At 42.0% G+C, this 17,899-nt stretch overlaps 1 protein-coding gene across 4 annotated transcripts in view; it reads right to left on the bottom strand.

Annotated features, from left to right (window-relative positions):
• Window positions 1-17,585, bottom strand: part of OSBPL6 (oxysterol binding protein like 6) — a 211,985-nt gene extending 194,400 nt beyond the window's left edge. For all 4 annotated transcript variants that reach the window (XM_025404426.1, XM_025404428.1, XM_025404431.1 and 1 more), the window contains exon 1: window positions 17,389-17,585. The gene's annotated coding sequence lies outside the window, so the exon portion shown is untranslated. The remainder of the gene's footprint in view (window positions 1-17,388) is intronic.
• Window positions 17,586-17,899: the final 314 nt, after the last annotated feature.

Below are 17,899 nucleotides of genomic sequence, written 5' to 3'. Positions count from 1 at the left end.
CATCTAACAGTAAAATACTAGGGTGTCCTAATTGCAGGGGAAGGTCAGTTTGAAAGTCTCTGCTGGAATTTTTTTAACTGTCAAATTTACTTACAGGTCAGGTGTGGTGGCTCATGCCTGTAATCCCAGCACTTTGGGAGGCAGGAGGATCACTTGAGGTCAGGAGTTCAAGGCCAGCATGACCAACATGGTGAAACCCCATCTATACTAAAAAATACAAAACAAAGTTAGCTGGGCATGGTGGCAGGCACCTGTAATCCCAGCTACTCAGGAGGCTGAGGCAGGAGAATCGCTTGAACTTGGGAGGCAGAGGTTGCAGTGAACCGAGATCATGTCACTGCACTCCAGCCTGGGTGACAGAGTGAGACCCTGTCTCAAAAAAATAAATAAATAAAAATAAAAATAAATTACTTATAGTCTTTTTCTTTAAGAAAGTCTTATTTTCCAGAGTACATATGGCTATAGCACGGAAAGAGAGAAAAGTGGGAAAAAAAAGACACCATGTCTTGGAAAGCTTTTTAAGTTATTTAGTAGTTTTTTGTTTGTTTGTTTGCTTGCTTGCTTTTTCTTAATGGTAGCCAGGCCGGTAGCCTTCAGGCAAAAGCTTGTGAGGTCTCTGTGAAATCTGCCCAGCCCAATAGGAAAACCTCAGGATACTGCTATTGTAGTGAGAGCGGGCTTCCTTACAGGACCCGGCTCTGTCCATGAAGCCCTCTGTTTAAAAGACCCACTTGAGTGCTTGAAGCTCTCAAATCAGCTCCCTTGGGGACTCACTCTTAAACAGAAGCAGACAAGCCACAATCACCAGATATCTGAGGAAAAACTCAAACATGAAAGACAGATCAAAACAAACATAAAGAAAGTCACTTGGAGGACACCAAGGTTTCCCTGTGCAGGGAGCAGAAAATGTCAATAACCTCAGAGGGGTGACAGAAGATATTGCATCCATCAAACAAGAAAGGGATGCTTAAAAAAAAAAAAGAAAAGAAAAGAAAGAAAGAAAGAAAGAAAGAAAGAAGAAATTTCAGACATGCAAAACTCAATAGAAAAGCTGGAAAACTGCCTCTTTGAAAACCTAGAAAAAAAAAAAAAAAAGAGGAAAAGGAAAATAAGGTTGAGGAAATCTCCCAGAAAGTAGGGCAAGAAGATTAAAAACAAAGAAATATGACAGCAAACATAAGAAAATTAAAGAACCAATGAATCTAGGAAGTCTAATACCCAAATAATCAGAATTTCAGAAAAAGAGAACAGAGAAAAGTGAGGGGAAGAAAGCATCAACAAAACTAATGAAGATGTTTCAGATCTTAAAGACCTTAATTTTCCAGACTGAAATGGCACACCAAAGAGGGACAAAAGACTGAATATAAACAGAGAAAACACTACCAACTACCAGACAGAAAAACAAACTTAGGTTTTAGAATGGCTTTGGTCTTCTTAACAATAACTTCAGAAGCTAGGGGGCAGTGGACTAAAGCCTTGAATATTCTAAAGGAAAATTATGCCCAACCTTGAATTTTAGGCCCAAACTATCAATTAAGAATGAGAATAGTGTAAAAATATTTATAGACATTTAAGATCTCAAAAACTTTACCCTCTCAGGAAGCTAACAGAGGATGTGCTACACTAAAAAGAAAGAAAGGGGAGGAAGGAAAGAAGGAAGAGAGGAAGGAAGGAAGAGAGGAAGGAAGGAGGGAAGGAAGGAAGGAAGGAAGGAAGGAAGGAAGGAAGGAAGGAAGGAGGGAGGGAGGGAGGGAGGGAGGGAGGAAGGGAGGGAAGGAGGAGAAGGAGAAGGAAAGGAAAAGGATGGGAGGGGAGGGGAAGGGAATGGAAGGGAGGGGAGGGGAGGGGAGTGGAGGGAAGGGGAAGGAGGGGCGGGGAGGGAGGGACAGAGGGACAAGCAAAGAAGAGGAAAACACAAAGACATAGAAAGCAGGAGATCCAATACAGGAGAGAGGTGTGTGTTGACAATAAAAAAGGTTTAAGATCAAAACATACGCAAATAAGTATTTTGAAAGGATCTTGAGGGAGGATATCAAATGTACAGGAGATTTTTCTAAAGCTAAGTTACAGCTGGTTTGAAAGAGTCTAATTTAAGAGGTAATAACTTCGAGCTAATTTTAAGAGTATTTTTTTTCTTTCTCAACTATTTGATGATAAGCAAGTATTAACCAAATTAATATTCTATGGGATGGCTCTTTTTTTTTTTTTTTTTAGACAGAGTCTCACTCTGCCACCCAGGCTGGAGTGCAGTGGCGCAATCTCGGCTCACTGCAACCTCCGCCCAACGGGCTGAAGTGATTCTCGTGCCTCAACCTCCCAAGTAGCTGGGACTACAGGCACGTGCCACCACACCTGGCTAATTTTTTGTATTTTCATTAGAGATGGGGTTTCACTGTGTTGGCCAGGCTGGTCTTGAACTCCTGAACTCAGGTGATCCACCCACCTTGGCCTCCCAAAGTGCTGGGATTACAGGCATGAGCCACCATGCCCAGCCCGGCACTTTATTTCTAACAAAACTTTGCTAATTGTCACACTGGCACACAAGTTCTCTAAATTCAGTCTCCATAATTTGGTTAATATTTGCTTATCATCAAATAGTTGAGAGAGAAAAAAAAACATTCTTAAAATTAGCTTGAAGTTATTACCTCTTAAATTAGACTTTCTCAAACCAGTTACTACCTAGCTTTAGAAAAATTTCTTGTACATTTGATATCCTCCCTCAAGTTTCTTTCAAAATATTCTCTCCACCTCCATCTCCCACCCTCCTCCCCAGACACACACAGCAGCTCTAACTCCAGGTCAGTACACAAGAGGTTCTCATAGGTGACTTCCCCTGCATACTCATGGCATGCAGATGTCCCCAAATTTACTTCTGCAGGTATCTCCTGATGCAGATGTACTCATAGCTGGAAAAACCAACTGCAGTTGGCTGAAAAATACACACCAATCCCACTCTTAAAAAATATGTTCACTTCCTAATCCCCTGAGCTTGTAGATATTACCTTATACGGCTAAGAGAGAATATTACCATATATGACTCCCAAACATATGATTAAGTGAAGGATACTGAGAGGAGGCGCTTATCCTGGATAATCCAGGTGGGCCCTAAATACAATTACATGTATCCTTAAGACAGAGACACAGAGAGTTCTGACACAGACAAAAAAAAGGAGACACACACAGAGGAAAAAGGGATGTAAAATAAGACAGAGATTTTGAGTTATGTGGTCACGAGCTAAGGAACACCAAGGACCAGAACCACAGAGAATGAATTTGTGTTGTTTTAAGCCACTAAGTTTGTGGTAATTCATTACAGTAGCCATGCGAAACCAGTATACCACTCTACCACGGAAGCACTCACAGGTGCACCCACACAAGGCCACCTTTATAGGCAGGGACCCACTGGCTATCGCTTTCTCTTTAAAAACAAAACAAACAAACAAAAACCCCAGCACTTTGGGAGGCTGAGGTGGGAGGATTGCTTGAGTCCAGGACTTTGAGACCAGCCTGGGAAACACAGGAGACCTAAATTCTCTACTAAAAACAAAACAAATAAAAACAACAGGCCGGGTGTGGTGGCTCACATCTGTAATCCCAGCACTTTGGGAGACTGAGGCGGGTGGATCACCTGAGGTCAGGAGTTCAAGACCAGCCTGACCCATATGGTGAAACCCCATCTGTACTAAAAATACAAAACTTAGCTGGGCGTGGTGTCAGGTGCCTGTAGTCCCAGCTACTTGGGAGGCTGAGACAGAAGAATTGCTTGAACCTGGGAGGCGGAGGTTGCAGTAAGCCAAGATCATGCCACTGAACTCTAGCCTGGGCAACACAGCAAGACTCTATCTCAAAACAAAGACAAAACAAAACAAAACAAAAAACCCTCCTGTAAGAAAGAGTTCGTAAAGAGCTTACTAAAGCCTTTGGTAAGTAAACTAAACCTTATGGTAAGTGATTCAACATAAATCTAATTTTCTATCCCTTTCTTCATCTCGAAAACCAAAGGCTGGATAATGATATCACTAAGTACACAGGTTACGTGACAGTGGCCTCATCATTTTGTGCTGACTTTCTGTCCCATTGGCCACTGTATAGAGAAGAAGATGATCAAGTAAGGACACCGTTTTTACTTTGCAGCCTGTGAACTCAGTCTCATTGCTATGTCATGCCTCATAATCCCTAACCACACAACTTTAAGTGCTATCTGGGTTCTCAGTTTCCTTTGTATTGACACAGTATATGCTAGCTTTTTCACCACACATAAACCAGAGACGGGTCTCTTTCGTTTAATTCTACCTGTTGGAAAATACTTTAGTTCTTCACATTAGACAAAAATTAGATGCCAACTTTCTCAAAACAGCCAATAAGAGAAATCCTAATCACGTGGCTGTGTAATACAGTATTAAAAAAGAACTGTGGAAAAATTGGATGCATCATCTGATTAATCAGCATATTAGGTAGGCTCGAGTAGTTGAAGGTTATGTACTAATTCAACTGTGACTAGATTTTAACAGTTTGAAATATCATTTTCAAAAAAGGCAAAATTAATACTGTTTTGCCCAGCCTTTGATATTTTCATAGCCAAGAGCCAAATGCGTCTAAAGTGTGACAAATGATCATTCTAATTAAACTGATCAAACACTTAGCTGTGCTGCTTAGTGATATAATGCCCTTAAGAGGATTAGACAAACAATTCTGGAAATACACAAATCTATCATATTTATTAATGAATTAGTGTTTCAATAAGTGACTACATGTAACTTCTCATTTGTCCAAGTCACTGACCTAAAAGTGACTTGGGCATATATACTGGAAATATCTCCTACTGTGCTGCTTGACTTTTTGTCCTCTGCACAGTGTTTGTGCTGAAAAGATCCTTCAGTAAAGTCCAATTTGTCTATTGTTTCCTTTATCATGAGCACTCTTTATGTCCTGTTTAGGAAATCTTTGTTTATTTCCTTTTTCTAGAAGCTTTGTTGTTTTACCTTTCTCAGAACTACAATCTATCTGGAACTGTTATTAGAGATCCAGAACTTATTCGATCAGGTAGAATTCTAAGACTTCTTTCTCCCCCATCACTTCTCACTGACATCATCTGGGGCTAACTACAGGCTCCCTTGTTTCTTTAAGGCCATTACAGCCATTGTCCACACTACAGAGAACTGAAGGCCGCTGAAGCTTCTCTTTTCTTCCCATCCACCAGCCTTCATCTTTGGCTTCCTCCCTTCCCTGTCTACTTAATCATGAGCCGTCACTTCAACTTCTTTTTAGCACTCTCATTTCCCCCCAACTCACTCACTCAAACACAAATCCCAACCCTGGCAAGGAAAAGGCATTATGGGCCAGTTGGCTTTGGAGCTACAGGAAACTGGGTTTGAAATCTGATTATACAATTTACAAACTGCAGGAGCTTGGCAGTCAGTTGACGTTTCTATTTTCTCATCTGTGAAACTGAGAAAGGCTGGCCCTCACAGTGGGGGAAGGTGGGGTAGAGTGTGGAGGTAAAGGATTAACAATACCAACACCTTGTAGGCCTATTGTAAGGATGAGAAATAATGTTTGTTAAGACTCTGGTGCAGAGTAGGCACCGAATAAGTAAATGAATAGTAGCAAAAAAGAATCAATGAATCAATAAAACTGCTAGCCAACTCACTCAACTGCACTGATAGAGTAACTCTCCCTCTCAGGTGGGCTTCCAATGGTAAGCTCTTTCCCCTTCACCGCACTGGCTACGTTAACTTTTACCACAATCCCTCAAGACCTCCACTTCACTCCTCTGCCTGCCTCCTCACTTTCAACAGATATCTGGAGGACTTCCGCTTCTGGCCAAGATGAAGGACTGAATTTATCTTCCTGTTGGAGACAACCAAGAAGTGGACAAAACATACAAAGAAATAGTTTTCAAGATATTATCAGGCAACAAAAGACAGTGATCCCCAAGAGAGAGGAAAGGAGTGAAGTGAGTCCTAAGAAAGACTATACTAGGTTACTGCCTTGAGTGAGGTTCCAGCAGTGGCACAGGGAGGGGGAACCCAGGCCCACGGCAACAGACTTGAGCTGACAGTTCAGAAAATCCAAGGCAGCTGTAGTCCAAAGGAAAAGAGAGATCTTCACAGAGAGATTTCCAGAGATCTGCAGAGAGTTCCCCTCGAGAATTTAGTGAGGCCAGGCAGGGTGGCTCACACCTGTAATCCCAGCACTTTGGGAGGCCGAGGCAAGTGGATCACTTGAGGTCAGGTGTTTGAGACTGGCCTGGCCAACATGGTGTAACCTCCCCTCTCTACAAAAATACAAAAATTACCTGGGTGTTGTGTGGCGTACACCCATAGTCCCAACTACTTGGGAGGCCAAGGCATGAGAAACGCTTGAACCCCACAGGCGGAGGTTGCAGTGGGCGGAGGTTGCAGTGGGCAGAGATCGCGGCACTGCACTGCAGCCTGGGCAACAGAGTGAGATTCTGTCTCAAAAAAAAAAAAAAAAAAAAAAAAAAAGAAAGAAAGAAAAGAAAAGAATTCAGTTAATTCATGCTCATAGGTATAAGGAAACCAAAGAGGCTTGAGAAAAAAACACTAGAATGCACTAGAGATCACAGAACAGTACCCACATTCATAGAATCAAGAACAGTCTGCTCCCACCTGCCAAACTAGAAAGTCTCATGATTCAACAGACATTGGGTACAGTATACAGAAGGGTCTTGCCCGGTTCGTGGCAATAATTAGCCTTAAATTGAGCACTATCTGGTCCCACTAATGAAATCTTAAAGCCAAGACCTTAAAGAGTCAAACTATTTACAAGTAAATTAATTGCATCACAGAACAAAGCTCAAGAACATTTACAGGAATGCAAAAATATTCAGCACCCAACAAGGTAAAATTCCCAATATTTAGCATCCGTGAAAAATTACCAGGCACATAAAGAAACAGGGAAATACGACTCATGGTAAGGAGATCCTGACCCAGAGCTGTCACAAAGATTAGAATTAGCAGGCAAGAATATTAAAAACAGTTATAATTATATTCCGTATGTTCGAAAACTTAAGTAGAGATATGGAGATATTTTTAAAGACCCAAATAACACTTCTAGAGCTGAAAACTACAAAGTCACAAAGTCTGAAATTAAAAATACATCCTTGGATGAGATTAATACTGTAGACATTGCCAAAGAAAAGATGACTAAATGTGGGCCAGGCGCAGTGGTGTGAGCCTATAATCCCAGCTACTCAGGAAGCTGAGGTGGAAGGATAGCTTGAGCCCAAGAGTTCAAGTCTAGCCTGGGCAACATAGTCTCACCTCATAAACTGAGGGGAGACTCTACCTTAATTTAAAAAGAAAAAATTAAAAGAAACTGAGTGTAAAGACACAGCAATCGAAACTATCCAAAGTGAAACAGAGAAAAGAGAACTTTAAAAACTGAACGGAGCCTCAATGAGCTGTGAGACAATTTTAAGCAGCCTAACATACAGTACATGGACTCTCCACAAAAGACAGAATCATGAAGAAAAGAACAGAAAAACCTATGTGAAGAAATAATAGCAGAAATTTGTTCAACTTTCTTGAAAATGAAAATCCCACAAATTCAAGATGCTCAATGAATCTCAGTGGCACAAGAGACATGAAGAAAACCACATCAAGGTGCATCATGATCAAATTACTCAACACCAATGATAAAAATAATCTTTTTATTTCTTTTTTTCTTTTCCTTTTTTTCTTTTTTTTTTTTTTGAGACAGAGTCTTGCTCTGTCACCCAAGGTGGAGTACAGTGGCACAACCTCAGTTTACTGCAACCTCGACCTCCCAGGTTCAAGTGATTATCCTGCCTCAGCCTCCTGAGTAGCTGGGGTTACAGGTGCCCACCACCATGCCCAGCCAATTTTTGTATTTTTAGTAGAGACAGGGTTTCACCATGTTGGCCAGGCTGGGCTCGTACTCCTGACCTCAAGTGATCTGCCACCTCAGCCTCCCAAATTGCTGGGATTACAAGCGTCAGTCACAGCACCCGGCAGATAAAAAGAAATCTTAAAGCAGCCAGAGAAAAAAGATACAATATGCACAAAGATAAGGATAATAGATTTCTCATTGAAAACAATGCAAACAAGAAGCTACATCTTTAAAGCACTGAAAAGAAAAATACAATCTACCTAGAATTTTATACCCAGTGAAAATATCTTCAAAATTGAAGGCAAAATAAAGACATTTTCAGACACACAGAAGTGAAAAAGTTATCACCATTGGAAATAAGAAATGTTAAAGGAAGTCCTTTTAAGCAGAAAGAAGATGATTCCAGATGGAAATACGGATCTGCAAAAAGGAATGAAAGGCACCATAAATGGTAAATACATGGTAAATACATAAGATTTTGTGAATTATCATTTACATATCTTTAAAAGATAACTTTTCAAACAAAAGCAGTACCAATATATTCTGGGGTTTATTACATAAATATGACAACAATAGCACAAAAGTCAGGAAGAGGAAAAAAACAAAGTATATTATAAGGTTCCAATACTATAAGTACTCACTGTAGTATCAGATTGGAATGGCTGATTAAAAACTGACCCAAAGTCTACCTGGATTCTGCCATTCCCGAAAGTAACTATGAGTCTACTATGTGACTTGATCTTAAAGCTGACATCATATCTGATAAAGCACTATAACTGCAGTTAACAAGCACATGTAAGAATGGTCATGGGAACACTAATTGTCAGGCACACTTCTCAGGTTGAACAAATGCCACAGGTCCCCGTCAGTATTTTTTCTACATCTGTACATACATGTTTTCACAAATTAACTCTATGTGGACCATGTGCCAAGTCAGGATGATTTAGTGTCCAGGCATGTGATGGTCAGTACAGGTCTAGCACTGGCTTGGACACCTCACTCAACTCTCAGACCCTCAGTTTCCTCATCTACAAAATTACTTCTAAGATACTTTCTGTGATTTGGGTAATGCTGGAAAGGCTAATGTTCTAGTTAAGTCTTAGATATTAAGCCACTAAGAAAATATGTCTCTTGCCGGGTGCCGTGACACACAACTATAATCCCAGGTACTCAGGGGGCTGAAGCCAGGAGCTGGAGGCTGTAGTGCACCATGATCATGTCTGTGAATAGCCACTGCACTCTAGCCTGGGCAACGTAGTGAGACCCTCATCTCAAATAAATAAATACATAAATAAGAAAATACGTCTCTTGATACAAAATATTCTCAAAGTAATCCCAAAAGAATCATTATATTGGAAAATAGCCATTTTTTCACTCAAGTTGTCATTTTGAGTTGATTCTATGAAAATCAGTTGCCTGCCAACTGCTAACTCCCAACATTGCCCACCAATATTTTCTTTAGACAGAGTAACCATGATTCTTAATCTTCAAATCAGAAAGGTGAATTTAATCTTAATTCTAAATGAAATATTAATATACATTTGTAGAGTCTACAATTTCAGAAATATTTATTTGGCCCGGGCGCAGTGGCTCATGCCTATAATCCCAGCACTTTGGGAGGCTGAGGCGGGCGGATCATGAGGTCAGGAGATCAAGACCATCCTGGCTAAAAACCCCGTCTCTACTAAAAATACAAAAAATTAGCCTGGCGTGCTGGTGGGCACCTGTAATCCAGCTGCTCAGGAGGCTGAGGCAGCAGAATGGCGTGAACGTGGGAGACAGAGCTTGCAGTGAGCTGAGATCACACCACTGCACTCCAGCCTGGGTGACAGAGCAAGACTCTGTCTCAAAAAAAAAAAAAAAATTATCTGGAATTCCTAAAGCATTTCTGGAAGTCCTAAAGAAAATCTGTTTTAGAAAGAAAATTTCAAGGAATTATAGAAAATAGCATTAAAATCAAGGAACACCCCTGTACAACACTCCATCACCATCCTCAAAAAGAGACTAACTTCTTATAACAGTAATCATCTATGCCAGCAGAGGAAAAAGGAAGAAAGTTACATCATGATTTGTGGGCAGTTTTTATAAGTGTCTGAAGAGCCAGGCACAGAGGCTTACACATGTAATGCCAGCACTTTGGGAGGCCAAGACAGGAGGATCACTTGAGGTCAGGACTTCAAGACCAGTCTGGCCAAAAAGGTGAAACCCCGTCTTTATTAAAAATATAAAAATTAGCCAGGCATGGTGACACACACCTGTAGTCCCAGCTACTGCAGAGGCTGAGGCAGGAGAATCACTTGAACCCGGGAGGCGCGGGTTGCAGTGAGCCGAGATTGTGCCATTGCACTCGGGCCTGGGTGACAGAGAGAGACTCCATCTCAAAAGAAAAAAAGTGTCTGAAGAAACAGAACCTTGCTTGCATTTAACTCATATGTTATTGATTTGCATATAAATGTCAAATGGCCCATTTCAAAAGCAAAAAGAGCAACTAAAAAGCTCCAGCACCTCCAACTTAAAGAAATGTGCTTTAATCTTTGTATATTTTATTGCTGGCTTTGAAAAATGTAATCCCTAAACCTTGTTATTTCATAAAATTTGGCCAGCTCACAAAGAATAATTAGGCATTATTCTCGAAGAATTTTTAAAAAATATTTCCTACCCAGAGAAATAATTGTCAGTTAGCTACCCAATAATGGACATTTTGAGACTCGAAGTGCAGCACTGCCTTATCCAAATATGTGTTTTCCTTCAAAGTTTAAAGGGAAAAAGCTGAAAGTTTTTTCTCCCAGTGTTCCAAAAGATTAGAATGTAAACACAAACCAAACAGAACTATAATTAGCATTTCAAATGGCAAACAATGTACAGTATAATTTTATACGAATCAATTAACAAAAATTGTATATTTAACAACACTTACTGAATGTCCACTATGTACAAGGCTATGTGATGTGGGAGTTAAAAAGATGAATACATAGAGCTTTCTAGGTCTATGAAAAGCCCCTTAATAGCATTAGTTTTGGGGATTTAACAAATGAAAAAAAAAAACCAAACCCTTAATGGTTATCCTGCAGAGGCTCCCCATGACATTTGAGCAGTCACTTACAGGCAGCTAAAGGTTGAAGACTCAATATCTCAGAGAGCCAGGCAACCACAGGATTTGGCCCCAAACCTAAGCAATAAAATCAGTCAGCCTTCTAGAAAGACCCAGAAAAACACTTAGCAGTAAATACCCAAGCATTCCCTCAGAAGCAAATTAACAGAAATATTAAGTGTGTAGAAAAAGAGTAATGGTAGGGGTTTAAGGGAGAACAGAAGAGGACAGAAAATAATGTGAATTTTTATTTGTTGAAAGCAGAATTTCACAGTATAATCAAAATTTAAAACGCTGCCTTTGGATACTGACACATGAAAGCTCTCATTTGATTTAAGAAAATTGAGTTTTATGTGTATGTTTCTTTTAATCACCCATAGGGATTAATAATTTTGGTCATATTTTACTATCTGCCAGATAGTATTTACGCACCGAACATGGCAAAGCCTGAGTGAAGAATCCAGAACATCCAATGGATTAGATGCATCTAATTTCTTCTCAGAATATAACAAATGTACAAACTGTCATATCTAATAGTCACTAAACACCAACAATATACCCAAGGCCAACTGAGTTAGACAAAGTTGAATTTGAAAGAAATGTTCTATTTGAATGTTTACTACTTGAAAAACTGAGATCCAATTAAATTATCCTTGGTCATTTTAGCTATTGTACCTTTGGGGGTACTATTTCTGTAACAACAACTCCCTAACATTGCTGGCAATATGTGGTGAGTTTTTACTCTGGGCCAGAAGTTCACAGAACACTTGACACAACTGGAGAGTTAAGCCCTAATAGTATGTCCATATTACAGATAGCATGTCCGTATTACAGATAGTGCACCCACATTACAGACAAGGAAACCACCTTGGGCAGATTACTTAACCTCTTTGTGCTGCAGTTCTCTTATTTATTTATTTATTTTTGAGATGGAGTCTCACTGTCACCTAACCTGAAGTGCAGTGGTGCAATCTCGGCTCACTGCAACCTCTGCCTCCTAGGTTCAAGCGATTCTTCTGCCTCAGCCTCCTGAGTAGCTGGGACTATAGGTACATGCCACCACTCCCAGCTAATTTTCGTATTTTTAGTAGAGACTGGGTTTCACCATGTTGGCCAGGCTGGTCTCGAACACCTGACCTCAAGTGATCCACCCGCCTTGGCCTCCCAAAGTGCTGGGATTACAGGCATGAGCCACTGCACCCAGCCTCAAAGTTATTTTTAAAAGGTATAAGTTCAATAAGAAAGAAGCAAAGACTAACATGAATTGACACTTGTAACATCTCCAAAAACCTGAAAAATCTAACCAATTACTTAAAATCCGTTCATTCATTCCCAAAATATTTATTCAACACCCACCATGTGCTAGGTCCAGAGAATCCAGCATTAGCTAAGCTAGACATTATCAATGAGGAGCATGTTCTCACTTATTTGTGGGAGCTAAAAATTAAAACAATTGAACTCATAGAGATAGAAAGTAGAAGGATGGTTACCAGCCGCTGGGAAGAGCAGTGGAGAAGTTAGGGGGGAAGTGGTTGGCTAATGGGTACAAAAAAATAGAAACAATGAATAAGTGAGCTGGGAGTGGTGGCTCATGCTTGTAATCCTAACACTTTGGGAGGCCGAGGCAGAAGGATCCCCTGAGCCCAGGAGAAGTTCAAGACTAGACTAGGCAACATAGGGAGACCCTGTCCCTTAAAAAAAACAAAAAAAAAAGGAAAAAAAGAAACAATGAATAAGATCTAGTATTTGATAGCACAACAGATGACTATATTCAATAATAATTTAATTGTACATTTTAAAATAACTCAAAGAGTATAACTGGATTGTTTGTAACACAAAGGATAAATGCTGGAGATGATGGATACACCATTTGCCCTGATGTGATTATTACACATTGTATTCCTGTATCAAAATATCTCACATACCCCATAAATACATACATCTATTATGTATCCAAAAAAATTAAAAATTTAAAAAAACCTCTACATATAAAGCAGACACCATAATGCACATTTTCAAACATGAGCTTGGATATCTATTATCACATACTTGAGATATTTAAACCTTACTAAAAGCTCCCACAGCAACTCCACTATTTTCTTTAAAAAAAAAAAAAATTTTTTTTTTGGCTGGGCACAGTGGCTCAGGCCTGTAATCTCAGCACTTTGGGAGGCCGAGGTGGGCAGATCACGAGGTCAGGGGCTCAAGACCAGCCTGACCAATATGGTGAAACCCCATCTCTACTAAAAATACAAAAATTAGTTGGGCGTGGTGGCACGCACCTGTAGTCCCAGCTACTAGTGAGGCTGAGGCAAGAGCATTGCTTGAACCCAGGAGGTTGCAGTGAGCCAAGATTGCACCACTGCATTCCAGCCTGGGTGACAGAGTGAGATTCTGTCTCAAAATAAATAATAAATAAATAAATAAATAAATAAATAAATAAATAAATAAAATTGATACTACACACCAAGATTCTTCATATTTCTTTTCATTACACTCAAATACCTTTGACTCTCCTCTTCTTCTTTTCTAGGACAGTAGTTTTAGTTTTTAAACCAATCCATTTCATTTTCTCCAAACTTGAGAACTCCTATCTCAATCAGCAGCCCCTCCTAATGAGAAGCCTTGGATCTCTCCTGGTAGCCCCCCACCTATCTGTTCCCTAAACTTACTGTATAAATGCTTTGAGTGGTTCACTGTTGGAAAATCTCTCATGGCTCCCTCAACTTCTGTTCAAATCATTTTCTAAGTCCACAACAGCCTTCTTCTTAGCATGACCACTTCCTGCTCAACCTTTTTGCAAATTTCTTCCATGAACTCTGGGAAACTCATGCCTATGCACAGGGACTGCATCTTCATCTTTCAACTAATATCTTGTAGGCCTATTGTCTTGTGACAACTCTATTGTCCTTATTTTCTTTTTCCTTAGAACCTTAAAATATAATCACTGGTCCATGCATGATCCTCTTTCCTTTTTTTTAATACAGCATCTGCCCCCATCCAAAGTTTCAATTACCCATGGTCAATCAGGTTCTGAGAATAGGTGAATACAGTGTAATAAGATAATTTGAAAGAGAGAGAAACCACATTTACATAACTTTTTATTACAGTATAGTGTTAAAAATTGTTCTGTTTATTATGATTGTTGTTAATCTCTTACTGTACCTAATTTATAAATTAAATTTTATCATAGGTATGTACATATGGAAAAGAAGAATATACATAGGGTTTGGCACCATCGGAGGTATCAGGCATCTACTGGGGGACTTGGAACATACTCCCTTTGGATAAGGGGAGAATTACTGCACAATGATCACCTAGGAACTCACCACAAAACTGAAGGACTAGGTCATTATCAATAACTAACATCCGTGTGTGTTCCTCCCCACATGCTACCCTCTAGTCCATATAAAAGATAACTGCCATCCTAAGTTTTATGTTCATCATTCTCTTGCTTTCTAAAAAGATGTGTATTTCAACAGACACATATGCAAAACAGAAGTGCATGTTTGTATTTAGTGTTTGTATTTGATTGTTTCCCTGGCTTATGTAAATTAGTATAACCATTTGGGAATATAATTTGGCAATACTTAATAAGTTGAATATTCACATAACCTACAAACCAGCAATTTTATTCCTTGGTATTAACCCAAGAGAAACACTGGCACGTGTGCCCAGGAAACATGAATAATCAGAGCAACACTGCAATATCTCAAAAAATAACAAAATTTAAAAAAAAACAAATGGTCACTGAGAGGAGAAGAGAGAAACATACTGCATTATAAGACACATAATGGATTATTTTACTGCAGTGAAAGTCAGTGAACTACAACTACATACAGTATGAATGAATCTAGAGATATAATATTGAGTGAGAAAAAAAAAGTTCCAGGCCGGGCGCGGTGGCTCAAGCCTGTAATCCCAGCACTTTGGGAGGCCGAGACGGGCGGATCACGAGGTCAGGAGATCGAGACCATCCTGGCTAACACGGTGAAACCCCGTCTCTACTAAAAAATACAAAAAACTAGCCGGGCGAAGTGGCGGGCGCCTGTGGTCCCAGCTACTCGGGAGGCTGAGGCAGGAGAATGGCGTGAACCCGGGAGGCGGAGCTTGCAGTGAGCTGAGATCCGGCCACCGCACTCCAGCCTGGGCGACAGAGCCAGACTCAGTCTCAAAAAAAAAAAAAAAAGAAAAAAAAAAAGAAAAAAAAAGTTCCAGAAGTCAATGGATAGTATGAGACCCTTTTTCCCCCAAGATTTAAAGTTTTAAACAAGTATCATAATTATGACCTAATCTTTGCAGCAAAACAACAACAAAATCCTTCTTTTGAGAATGTATGCCTTATCTTTCAAAACTATATTATCTTCTCTCTACTCCAACAGTTTCACAAGTAAAGTCACAAGAACTTTTATCTCCTTATGCAGTGTACCTAATCCGGTATCTGTGGTGATACTAAGACCTCCAACCACAAAGATTTCATCTTGGAAGGACTTTATTTTTCTCCTTTAAGTAAAGTTAACTTAAGGTTAGAGCAATCTAGGGATAAGAAAACTTACATATGTGATTCTTGTAAAAGTCCAGCAGAACTACCTCATACTAAAGCCAAGAGTCACCTGACAAGTCATAGTAATCTGAAACTGAGGTATCGCCAAAGGTAATCCATCCACTGAATATATAATGGCGTTATCAACATTGAATCCAAAAATATGAGCAAAACCAGGATTTTTAGGCTTTCTAAAAGCCTGAACTTTTAATTTCAAAATATTTCCTTTTTACCTTAAGAAAAATTATTTTTTAGGGAAAAAATATATGAACTCCAACTGCAAAAGAATAATAAGAATAAAATCTACCAATCAGGGCCTTTCCCAGTGAGGGCTATGCATATTCTCTGTAAGTGATTATTGCTGAATTACACTGCAGCTTCCCTTCGACCTTGGGAACCCTGCTCACTCTCAGAGTTACTGCGAGGTCTTCTGTTTCGTTTATTATTAGTCTTTGTCTCTGCAATGCTGTAGCATGTGATAGAAATATCAACGTTGTGAGCTTGCAGTACCCAAAACCGTAGAAATGTTTCCAAAAAATAAAGCGGGGGTTGGGGGGGGGGATGAAAGAAAGAAAAGAAACAAAAACAAAACAAGAGGAAAACAAAGTTAATGGTATTAAGATGGGAAATTTCTCATTTTTACCTTGTGAAGACTACATTTCCTAATCAGCTTAGTGATATATAACCATTAGTATGCAATTTTTAAATTTAAGAAAAGATGTCCAAGAAAATTATTTAGAAAAAAAATCACAACTGAATATAATAGACAATTGGTCAAACTTAGCCCAGCAATTTAAAAATGAAAGTTCCTATAGAAAAAACCTTACAGGATTTTGTGTCCAGAAGAGAGAAATAATCTGGCAACCCAGTGGGTTCACTTAGTTTCGTGTCATTTGCTTCATGTCCATTATGTAATGCTTCCCCTAGCTTTAGGTCTCTATGTTTAAGCAGCCGTTCAGGTATATCACAGAATTGTCACAAAATCAGTATCTGGTTATAACTTTCAAAAACAGCTTAAAAGGTGCCTTGCAGATGTGTCTATATGCAGCAGAAGCTTTGGGGAGAAAATCTGCTGGTGTCATTACTTCTCCAGGCTTCCTCCCCAGGTCTCCCATTCCCTCCTCCCCCAGCATCCCCGGCGACACGATCTGCGGGCAGCTCCCGGCTTGATGCAGGGGAAGCACGTCTTGACTGCAATGCAAACCCTGTCCCGGTCTGAACCAGGGAAGGAAGACTTGGTCCTGGGCGGGGGTGTGGACGAAGGCTGCAGGGAGGGATGCAGGGGCGCCAACAGCGGGTGGGCAGGGGTGCCCCGCGAGGGCAGTCCGCAGTGCACGCGCACAATAAAACCCAATGCACAACTTCCCCAGCCGCTCCTCTCGGCTTCCCGGATTCCCTGAAAGGTGCGGCGTAGGCGTTAGCTCGCGCGGGCGCGGGCGCTCTCACCCGCGCGGGTTCGGTTTTCCGCTGACAATTACATCAGTCCTTCTCCCTACCCCTGCTTCAATCCCCAGGCAGCCTGCAGGGAGCAGGGGCGCCGGCCCGCGCGAGGGAATGCGAGCGCGAGTGGCAGGCAGCCGGAATTCCCTGGCAACGAGGGGGAGGGAGGGCGGCAAACCGGGACCGCGCTACAGACGCCCCCTCCCATCCCGGCCGCGGGAATGGGCTGCCACCGCCGCCCCCACTTCCCTGTAGCCCGGGCTATCGGCCGGCGGCGCCTGCAGGGGGACGGCGATGCCCTGGGGGCCCAAAGCTGCGGCTGCCCACCCACGCGTCCCTCAGGGTCCTCAGCCAGCCGGAGGCGCACAATGCCCCCGGGCCGCGATGCGGGCACCGTGGCTCCCGCCCCGGGCAATCCCTTTGCAGCTAGGACACCTACCTGGAGGGCGAGCGGTGGCGCCACGGGTTCTGCGGCGGCTGCGCGGCTGCGGCGGGAGGCAGGAGGCGGAAAGCCGGCCCCGGCAGGCGGACCGGAGCGCGGGCTAGCAGAGGAGAGGAGGAGGCACAGGCGCCGCCTGCACTGAGCGGCGATCTCCAGCACCGACAGCGGCGGCGGCGACCGTGCTGCGCCTCCAGTGGTCCGCGGCGCCGCAGCCCCTCCTCTCCCACGGGCGGGGCGCGCTGGCGGGGCGGCGCTCCCGGCTCCCCGCCCCCGGCTCCCGCCTGTCCGCCCGGCTGGAGTGGAGCGGCCAGTGGCCGGGGCTCACGCTGCGCACCCACCCTACCGGGCGCCCCTCCCTGCGCCGCCAGATGGGCCGGGGATCCCGCAGCCGGCGCCCTGCGCCCTGGTCACGCGGGGTCCCAGAGCCGGGGCTCTCCCCTGGCCTGGCCTCCGTGGGAGTCCGTGGTGTCCCGAGATCACCCGCCGTGGAAACCCCGAGCTGCCATCC

Source organism: Theropithecus gelada, chromosome 12 (assembly GCF_003255815.1).
Source record: "Theropithecus gelada isolate Dixy chromosome 12, Tgel_1.0, whole genome shotgun sequence".
NCBI lineage: Eukaryota > Metazoa > Chordata > Mammalia > Primates > Cercopithecidae > Theropithecus > Theropithecus gelada.
The sequence above is the reverse complement of the archived record's forward strand: the minus strand, read 5'-3'. Positions and strand labels throughout refer to the sequence as shown.